The sequence below is a fragment of the Nanorana parkeri genome, unplaced genomic scaffold (assembly GCF_000935625.1).
Source record: "Nanorana parkeri isolate BGI_ZX_2015 unplaced genomic scaffold, ASM93562v1 scaffold440, whole genome shotgun sequence".
Taxonomy (NCBI): domain Eukaryota; kingdom Metazoa; phylum Chordata; class Amphibia; order Anura; family Dicroglossidae; genus Nanorana; species Nanorana parkeri.
Genome location: NW_017306708.1, coordinates 983,861 through 993,677, shown reverse-complemented (window position 1 = coordinate 993,677; position 9,817 = coordinate 983,861). Strand labels below are relative to the sequence as shown.

General features: G+C 45.2%; 1 long non-coding RNA gene across 1 annotated transcript in view; it reads left to right on the top strand.

The window, feature by feature from the left end:
* The first annotated feature begins 6,453 nt into the window (after window positions 1–6,453).
* LOC108790042 overlaps window positions 6,454–9,817 on the top strand; it is a 14,956-nt gene continuing 11,592 nt past the window's right edge. The window contains exons 1-2 of the long non-coding RNA XR_001941435.1: window positions 6,454–6,604; window positions 8,596–8,603. This is a non-coding gene — a long non-coding RNA (uncharacterized LOC108790042). The remainder of the gene's footprint in view (window positions 6,605–8,595; window positions 8,604–9,817) is intronic.

Genomic DNA, 9,817 nt, shown 5'->3' with positions numbered 1-9,817 from the left:
CTCCCTGGGGCTCCCCCCCCCCCCCCTCATATCTTCAGTTCCGTACCAGTGAAGCTACCCTGGGCACCCGAACCGTAAACTCTGCCCTCTACTGCGGAACATACATGCCCGAGAGATCCATCTCCTCCGATTTCACCCCCTGGTTGCACATCACGGAACGTAAGACACAACACTCGGGGGTACAGGATACCACCTTACAATAAATGTTTGCAATGTACAAGATTGATCTATGTTTCATCACCCTCTGTATGTTGTCTTTACCTAATTGTTGTACCATATTTTGCATGCGTTTATTCACGTGTTGTGGACAAAAATGACAAATAAAATATAATAAAATTTAAAAAAAAAAGATTGCACACGCCCGCAAAATCTCAAAAAATGACCACACCCAAAATTGGCTATAGGTGACACTTTAAACGCTTTTACTGCTCATCAGTTTAGTGTTGTCAGTGATGGCCCTAAAATTATTGCTCATTCGTGGTGATATATAACATGTGTGACACAATAGGCGCAATCGTCGTTTTTGCATGTAAGCGCACCAGACGCATGTTTGCAGGTGTATGTTTTTTTTATGCTTCTTTAATTTTTTTTATGTTTGTTTATTTTTTTATTACCGGTATTTTCACCAGCTTCTGTAGCTGGGAATGACATTTGGGGACCACAGAGGATATCAGGGAGAGATCTGTGCCGATCTCCTGTGACAGAGCAGCCGTGCCAGTCCCAGCCGCACTGGGCACGGCGGATCTCAGGACCGGTGACGGCACTGACAGTGGCGGCTGCGGGGGGTGAGGGTAAAACCGCACCTAATACAAGAGACGCCCAATTGCTTGAATGTAAACAGCCATCGCTGGCTGTTTACATTTTTGACACTTTCCCCATTCATGTGCGCTCTGAGCAGCCGCACACGAGCGGGGGAGGGGAAGGATGTCTAAAGACGCACTCCCGCTCCTATAGGGTTCCCTTCCGGCCGTTTACCTACGGCCAGCGGTGATTAAAGAAGACCAAATTATTTTCAATAGGAGACTATCATGAGCTAGGCGGATCTCTGAAAATGTGTTCGGCATCTGTTGTGCACAACTACATCAGAGTTGAGGAAGCTGCAATGGAACTGGACAGGAGAAGGTACTGCCCTGTTGGCTATTTGGATATGGAGGAAGGAAATGGCAATATAATATGTGGACGATGGAAGCAAGAAGTGGATGCAGATCATGTCCAGGGTGCCAATAACTCCACTAAAGCAGCAGATGAAACTAGAGAAACGTTTGAAAGGACGCATTTATTGTGTAGCAACTTTTAATGTATTTCTTGACCGCATGTCATTAACGCAAAACAGTTTCAAAACTTTAAATAACCTCTATTATATATGCATAAGTGTGTACATATGGTACAATAAATTGCCAATAACTATGTGTTTTTGTGTATGTATGCTACTGACTGTCATGTACGGGCCCATACATAACATTGACTCACATACATAAACAAAAATTAGGGATGCACCGAAATTTTGGCCGCCGAAACATTTCATCCAAAAATGGTACTTTGGCCTAAATGCTGAAAGTACCTTATCGGCCGAAAATTTAATGCATCCTGACTGCTTCTCACCTCCCAGCTGGGCGCCGGTCTGTGTCACCTTCGATGCCCCACTGCTCTCCCCTGCCCGTGTTGGCAGAGGCAGCGGGGATCTGAGGGGGAACAGACCGGTGCCCAGTGGGGAGGAGAGAAGCTTTCAGGAGGCCGTACACATTCACAGCAGGTGTATCAGTGTTCTTGCGCCTCATCTATTATTTTTAACATTTTAATTTTTACCATCGTTTTCTTGCGCGGATTAAGCTTCTTAAATTCAGGTAAGAGACTTAATAGAAATAGTTTGTCTGCATCTCTGTCTATGGGTGCTTGGTTTGAAGGAACAAGAATCGGGGCTTTTAAGGCTTCCAAAATCTTTTCCATAGTGTTACGGTGAACACGTTTTCTTTTTCCTGGAGTAACACCATCTCCTGGAGTAGTAGTGGAATCTGAAAGCACGTAAAAATATGTTTGCTGTAAACGCTGATTATATTGCACTGTAACAATCCTGAATTTGAATTGACCACCAACCTGTCATGTCAGAACTCTGTGACGCTATTTCTGTGCTGCGACAGTCAGTGACCACAGGATGTAGCTCAATATATGACTCCAAACTTGCGTCCCTTTCCATTGGGTTGGTATCAGTCACCTCCTGCACTGTGCCTGATAGCAATGTGTCATGCATTGATGAGTCTCACTGTGAGGTCTAAGGAGTTACTCTTGATAGAAACTCACTAAAGTTTCCTGTAGTCCTAAAATCAAAGATAATATTGTTTTAAAAACACTTTTCAGAAAACATTGTATCAACTGTATTTAGACTAATTATTAAACTCATTGTATTATTTCATAAGCAAACTAAAGACAGAAATGAAGATTATTATTGTTATGCCATCGGAAGTTTTATCTTTTTGGCATTAAACAAGGATTCAAGAAACTCAGATATTTGCTCACAATCCATGTGGAATCTTCTATTATCACATCTGCTCCCCATCCACTTTTTTTTGTAAATTCTGAGATATTTGTCTTGCTTTCCCCCCAGCCTCCCTCCTCCTCACGGTGTATTGGACGTGATCACTCAAGGATCTTTAGACTGCTGGAGCAGAAGGGAGAGAGGCCGGGGGGATTGGACTAACAGCCAGTCAGCTGCAAGGAACAGGTGATTATAACTTTGTTATTTTTGACCTTAGAGCAAAACGAGCAGCCAATCCTTGCAGTGCAGGGGTAGCCCCACCGCAAGGGTTAAGAAAAGTTTTGCCCGGAGTTCTTTATACCTGTGTTTCGTTATACCTTTTCACTAAGTGAAAAAAGTTCATATTAATCTTGGCAAAAATCCTGTGGGATGATAACTTCCTTTGCTCTCTGCTTGTGCTATTATAATCAGCATTTTTCTCAGCTATCTCTGAGGACTACAGAACCAGACCCCGTTATGTTATGGTAAAAAGGAGAGGGGTGGAATCCTGTTGTCCAATCCAGTTTCTGTTGCCTTTATACAGTGGGTGTTGTGATCCTCGTTCTGGAAGTGTATTACTGGAAGACTAAACAGGTGACAATAAAGGGGGGAAAAAAGCTTGATAAAGAAAACAAATTCAGCCACCACGTCCAAGAACCAGTAAGCTGCAATATTTACCTGTTTGTTTTTGTGTTTAGATATGCTTTAAGGACCCGCTTACATACCACTGTGCTTAATAACAGCAATGTGGTAGATAAGGGCCAATGAAAGTCAACCTGTTAACCTTAAAGTGTAAAGGTGCCCATACACTGCACGATTCTCGTACGAGAATCGCGGGAAATCCCACGATCGTACGATAATCGTGCAGTGTATGGAAGGCGTGCGACCGTTTCTACTGTACGGTCGCGCGTCTTCCGTCGAAGCAGGCTTGAAAACCCGCCGAGAATTGTACGATTCTCGGCGTGTTAGTGGCCTGCTTGTTCGACAACTGCCCGTTTGCAGTCATCGGGAGCCCGCCCCTCATTGCAGTCATCACAAGCCCGCCCCAAGCAAAAAATGTTTGTTTCATAAATGTCAGATGATTTCATATCAGCATGCAGAGCTGTTGTGATTTTTAATGAAAGGGGGAACAAGTTTGCTTTAATAAAGCTGAGATTTATGACAAGGATGCCATTCACATACCACTTGTATTCAAAAACCACAGCAATAAGATGCGCAACCTGCGACTCTTCTTCATCTTTAACGACTGCAGCCAATACAGCGACATCCATAGTGGCATGGGTAACCATCTTGCTGAGGTCATCACCTCCAATGATAGCTGTGTTAGTTCTATCCTAGATATGGGTTTTAATATATTCAAAGAAGGAGCTTTAGAGCTCTTTTTTCAAATATAATCGTTATTTGTATTTCCAATATAAAAAATAAGGTACAAAGTACGCAACAGTACAAAAAAGTAGACATTCAGGAGAAGCCAGTTATCTGCTGGTTATACTTCACTTGGAAGTGAGCGGTATAAACAGTGGCTGCTAAAATTTGCATAGTAACAAAAGCAGCAATTAGTGGTTCTGTGCTACAATGATATCCTCCTCTGCCAGTAAGCCTTACGATCTGTGTGTCATGTGTTGGGAAATCTTGTGGCAGAGGAGCCTTGGCCAATCAACAGGCTTTCTTTTAGTGTGGAACTATCTGCCCCATAGAAGAAGAAAGTCCAGCCAGGGTGTCGGTATATAAGTAAGGAAGTATAGCGGCACAAAAAAGAGCTAAAGAGACAGAATTCTGATTTGTTCACACCTGAGCGTCAGTGTTTTTTCAGCGTTTATGAGCGTTTTTACACACATTAGGGATGCAGCTAACGATTATTTTCAAAATCGATTAGTTAGCTGATTATTAAGTTTGATTAATTGGATAAAAAAAAAAAAAAGGCCACAGTGATGGACTACTAGTTTGTATTGAGATTGTAGTCCATCAGGGGAGCAAGCTTGGAGCGGTGGAAGTGAAAAAAAAAGTGTGGTGTGCATTAGTACATTATACAGCGGCGCAATGCAGAATACCAGCAGCTATAGAGGAATACAACAAATCGCAGCAACAGTACATTATACTAATGCTGGGATTTGTAGTCCTCTGTAGCTGGCGTTATTCTGCATTGCGCTGTATAATTTATTATTGCTGGGATTTGTAGTCCTCTATACCTGGTGGTATTCTACATTGCGTTTTATAATGATTATACGGTGCAATGCAGAATACCAGCAGCTATATAGGAATACAACAAATGCCAGCAATAGTACATTACACATACAGTGTATAATGTATTGCTGGGATTTGTATTAACCCTTGTAGTGAGGCTACCCCCGCAATGCAAGGTTTAATTGCTTGGTTTGGTCTAGTGAGGAAAGTAATAAAGTTAAACTCATCCAAACCACAGTCGCACCCAGTAGCTGAACAGGTCCATGCAGCCTCTTTCCCTCTCCGTTCCAGCGGTCTAATGACTCGTGTGTTTTCAGGTCTAATACAGTGCATTAGATGCGAGGACGCTGAAGGACATACTAACACTGCAGTGGGGGGGGGGGAGAGAGGCCGCAGGGAGCGGTATAGGAGCCAGACGGGACTGAGATTCAGGTGAGTATACCTTTGTTACTTTAGACCCTACATCAAAAAGGAGTACTTAAAGTGAAATTAAAGTCACCGACCCTTAGTACTTACCTTAAGTGAAGCCTCTTGATCCGATCATCTTCTTCTTTCCAATAGTCCCTCCAGCCCTGGTGCAGGTCTCTGATGCAGCACTGACTGCTGTGTCTTCTATGTCCCACAGAGTCTGTGCGGGTGCACACTGCCAGGCTGCCTGCATTGACTTAAGGTGCCCATACACTGCTCGATTCTCGTACGAGAATCGTGTGAAATCCCGCGATCGTACGAGAATCGAACAGTGTGAACGAAGACGTGCGACCGTTTCTACTGTACGGTCGCACGTCTTTTGCCTAAGGAGCATGTTAGAAAACCAGCCGAGAATCGTACAATTTTCGGCTGGTTTGAACAGTGCTCGGGAGACAAATGCCGAACGGGCCGGTGTGCGCACGCGCACACTGCCCGTTCAGCATTGCAGCCATCGGAAGCCCGCCCCTCAGGGGGGCGGGCTTGCGATGATCGAGAGTGCGATCTGCCTGTCCAAGATAGGCAGATCGTATGGTTTTTTAATCACTTTACAACCATCGCAAGACTAAGGTCTTGCGATGGTTGTACAGTGTATGGCCACCTTTACACTGTGTCTCTTCTCTTCTCCCCGGCGATCTCAAGTGTGCATTATTATTATTATACAGGATTTATATAGCGCCAATAGTTTGCACAGCGCTTTACAATATAAGGAAGACATTACAGTCACAATACAATTTAAGACAAGATGGTAAGGAGGGCCCTGCCTGTGAGGGACCCCATCATCCAAGAATCTTCAGAACTTTGGACGGGAGACACAGGTACGTTTTTACCTGTTTGGTAACATTATTTTTTTTCATGTTTTCATGTTTTTGCATATATTTACTGCTTGCTATCAGTAGATACGTGCAAAAAAAAACAAAAAAACGAAGGTTTAATTGTACTTGTAACTCTTGCAGTGCTGTGGTAGCCCCACTGCAAGGGTTAACTTTTATTCTACCCGGAAACTTCTTTACGAATAGGTGTACCTGTATCAGCTGTGACCTTTGACCTAGGTGTGAGGAAGCCAGTTCCACAAGTTAGACTAAAACCAAGCCTGCGACTTGATGTGCCGCTCCTCCCGCACGTCTCTATGGTACAGTGGGAAGAACACGCCGCTCACCATAGAGACGAGGGAACGGCTTCCTTTCACGTGACCGTCACGTCTGCCCTAGGCCAGCCGCCGCCTCCACTTGTACAGCACAGCGGGCTAGTATGGAGAGCCGCCAGAGAGCACAGGAGAAGGAGGAGAGCGGAGCCGGCGGAGTCCCCGCAGAGCTGGCGGAGCGGCGGAAGGAGGCTTACGCCTGTCTGCAGACTCTGTGCACCCATTCCTACTGGTTCGACATCTGGATCTTCTTACTGTTTGACCTGGTGCTGTTCATCTTCATCTATCTGCTGCCCTGAGTGAGTGCTATAAGATTAGTCAGGCGGGTCACTCAGTGTTGGCCTCTATTATGTTCTGCTGCTGGTAACAGGAGGGACATTTATAGAAATGGGAGACATTCTCTCTGTGGAGGAGAAAGGTAAACCTATCTCCATGAGAAATCTCCATTCCCTTTGTAGTGGGGCCATGCCTATACTGGAAGGTTAGCTGCTTATTATTGGCTAGGGGGCCTGTGTATAGGGTTATTACTTAAAGGAGAACTATGAGGTGAGTGCTTTTCACTCACCTCATAGTTCTAGCCGACCTGTGACAATGAGACTGTCACAGGTCGGCTCAGTAGATCGGGAGGTGAGAGAACACATACCGGGTTCGCTCGCCTCTCGATCCTGTCACGGCTCTCTGCTGGATTCCCCTCTCCCCGCTCCGATCTGCCAGCACTGACTGGCGGAACGGACGGGGGAGGGGGCGGGTACAGCTGGCTCTGCCTCTAGATAGGCAGAGCCAGCTGTCACTCATGCAGCTGGGCGGATCCCGTCATCTACGTCGGGATCCGCTCTGGCTGCGGCGTCTCAGTATACCGCGAGCTGTAGCTCGCGGTATACTGAGCTTAGGGTAACGGGAGGATGCTAGTTTGTGTCCTCCCATTACCCTAAGGAGAACTATGGGGAAAAACACTGACCCCATAGTTCTCCTTTTAAGCTGGCATATTTACTGTAATAGACTGTAATATTTTCCGACCGGCCGCAACAAGGGATGCCGGTCATCTGTCAACGCTGAGAACTTATCGAGTTCTGCGACCGCCTGGCTTGCGGTTTCGTTACAACTAAGACGTTTGCCAAAGAAAGTTGCCCTATACACATACAGCACAGCAATGAAGTAATAAAATGAACTAGGATCACACTAATCCAGCACGTTATCAATCTGAGTTGCCCCACTCAAGCGGCGGCCATATTGAGTGGGGCACGTGAGATTAATAACGTGCTGGATTAGTGTGATCCTAGTTCATTTTATTACTTCATTGCTGTGCTGTATGTGTATAGGCCAATGCCTTGGCTGGCGCTCATGCAGAACAGCTTTCTTCGGCAAACCTCTTAGTTGTTACGAAACCGGAAGTCAGGCGGTCGCAGAACTCGATAAGTTCTCAGTGTGGACAGATCACCGGCTGAAAGGGTTTCATTACAGTGGCACTCACTGCGATTTTCAACCAGTTCATCATAAATCGTCCGGAATGGGTATAGTGTATGGCCAGCTTTACCTGATCCTCCAGACTCCAAGACTGCCACCCACAGCCTCTCCCCCCCTTTAGCTCTGGCAGTCGGAGGGCTGCCATCATCAATTATCATGTAGAGCCCAAGGCTATCGCCATCCTAACTCAAGGCAAACTTTTTTAGTTTAGGATGACGTTTGGAAGTGTCAGAACCTCTCGTCAGTTTCTATTTGTGTATGTGACACCGTTTGGGAGCAGCAAGCACTGCATGTTTGTGACGGAAAGCCATATGAAAAATATGGTAGCCAAACTCCGGCTCTCCAGCTGTGGTGAAACTACAAATCCCATGATGCATCTCTCTCCGAGTCGTGGCTGTGAGAATCTTGCAATGCATCATGGTATTTGTAGTTCTGCCTCAGCTGGAGGGCCAGAGTTTGGCTACCCCTGGGTTAAACTTTGAAAATGAGCGATAGAAGTTGATTGGTTGCCATGGCAGCTGCTCTAGCTTTTGTATGCTCCAGTTTTGATACATTCCACTCCTTGGCCTGAACAAATGAGCTCAGGAGCTTGTCTTCACTTGACTAATTGATCGGGATCTATGAATCAAAGTGCTAATGCTGGGCAGCCAGACAACTAGCATTTTTTAAAACTGGTCAGCTATGGCAGCCTACGGGTTTCTCACAATGCTGGTTTCCTTTAACATTCCATATCTGGTATCAGCTGCAGAGTACTTGGTGTTGTGTAACAACCTTATAATGGAAAAACTGGTTGAGCAAGTATCATGAGATGTCTTGCAAAGGTTAGAATGCTGTGTCACACCAATAAGTCTTGGCATTTGTAATGATGATTTCAAATCATGTAGATGAATAGTTTCTCCTATAAATAAATGTGCTGTCCTTTGTTTCTGCAGGATGCCCTGGAACATTCCGAAACAAAAATCTCCTTCATTTGCCTCTACCACTCCCCTGAGAAGACATGCGCAGATTCAGCAGAAGAGTGTCTACATCACACAGCATTTCTGCTTCAGGACACTGAAATTATCGCTTTACCAACAGAGACCTTTTCCCCCTCCTCTGAGATATTTATTTTCATATGTAATTACTCTTTTGGAGCGTATACTTTGTAATATAATTATACTAAAGGAATTATTCTAAAAAAAACTTGCTTGTTTGACGTGTAATTCTATTGGCTGCCTTTTCATGTTCTACTTCTTAGCCTATCAAGAACCTTGTTTAAAGTCATGCTGCAGTTACAAAATCTCTAGTCACAGCTCAGATTGTACTAGTTGTAGACAATGCGCACACATTTTTTTTAGTTTTGTACAAATGTTTTTTTTGTTTGTGTCATTATAAACAGGACAGGTTATGGCCCCATTCACACACGAATCGGCCTGCACGTACAGCTCTGTGTGGGGCCGTACTAAGTAGCTGCCGGGAAGGACAGGTGCTGCATGTGATTAGAACGCAGCCCCCGTCCTTCTCTATGGGGCTACACGGCCGTACACTCACCTCCATTTGCAGATCCGTAGGGGTGCGGGTTATTGTATTCATAAGCCCCTGGAATGGATCCTGTATGCGTCCCGGCCAGAAAACCCGCAACCCTACGGACCTGCAAATGAGGTGAGCGTAGGAGGGCGTACGGCCGCGTAGCCCCATAGAGAAGGACGGGGGCTGCGTTCTAATCACACGCAAACACCTGTCCTTCCCGGCAGCTACTTAGTACGGCCCCACACGGAGCTGTACGTGCAGGCCGATTCGTGTGTGAATGGGGCCTGTAGAAAAAAGTGTTTATTATACAGGATTTATATAGTGACAACAGTTTGTGCAGCGCTTCACAAAATGGGAGGAAGACAATACAGGAGAGCTCATCATCTAGTAGGAGGGGTAAGTGATATAAATTATCCCACACAATTACCTTTTGTAAGTGCGGCAGCATTTGTTACCTTGTCCAAATGAAAGAAAATGGACAGCATGAGGAGAAAAACAAAAGATAAGTGGTAGCCCCACTTGGAATTACGTAGTGTGTG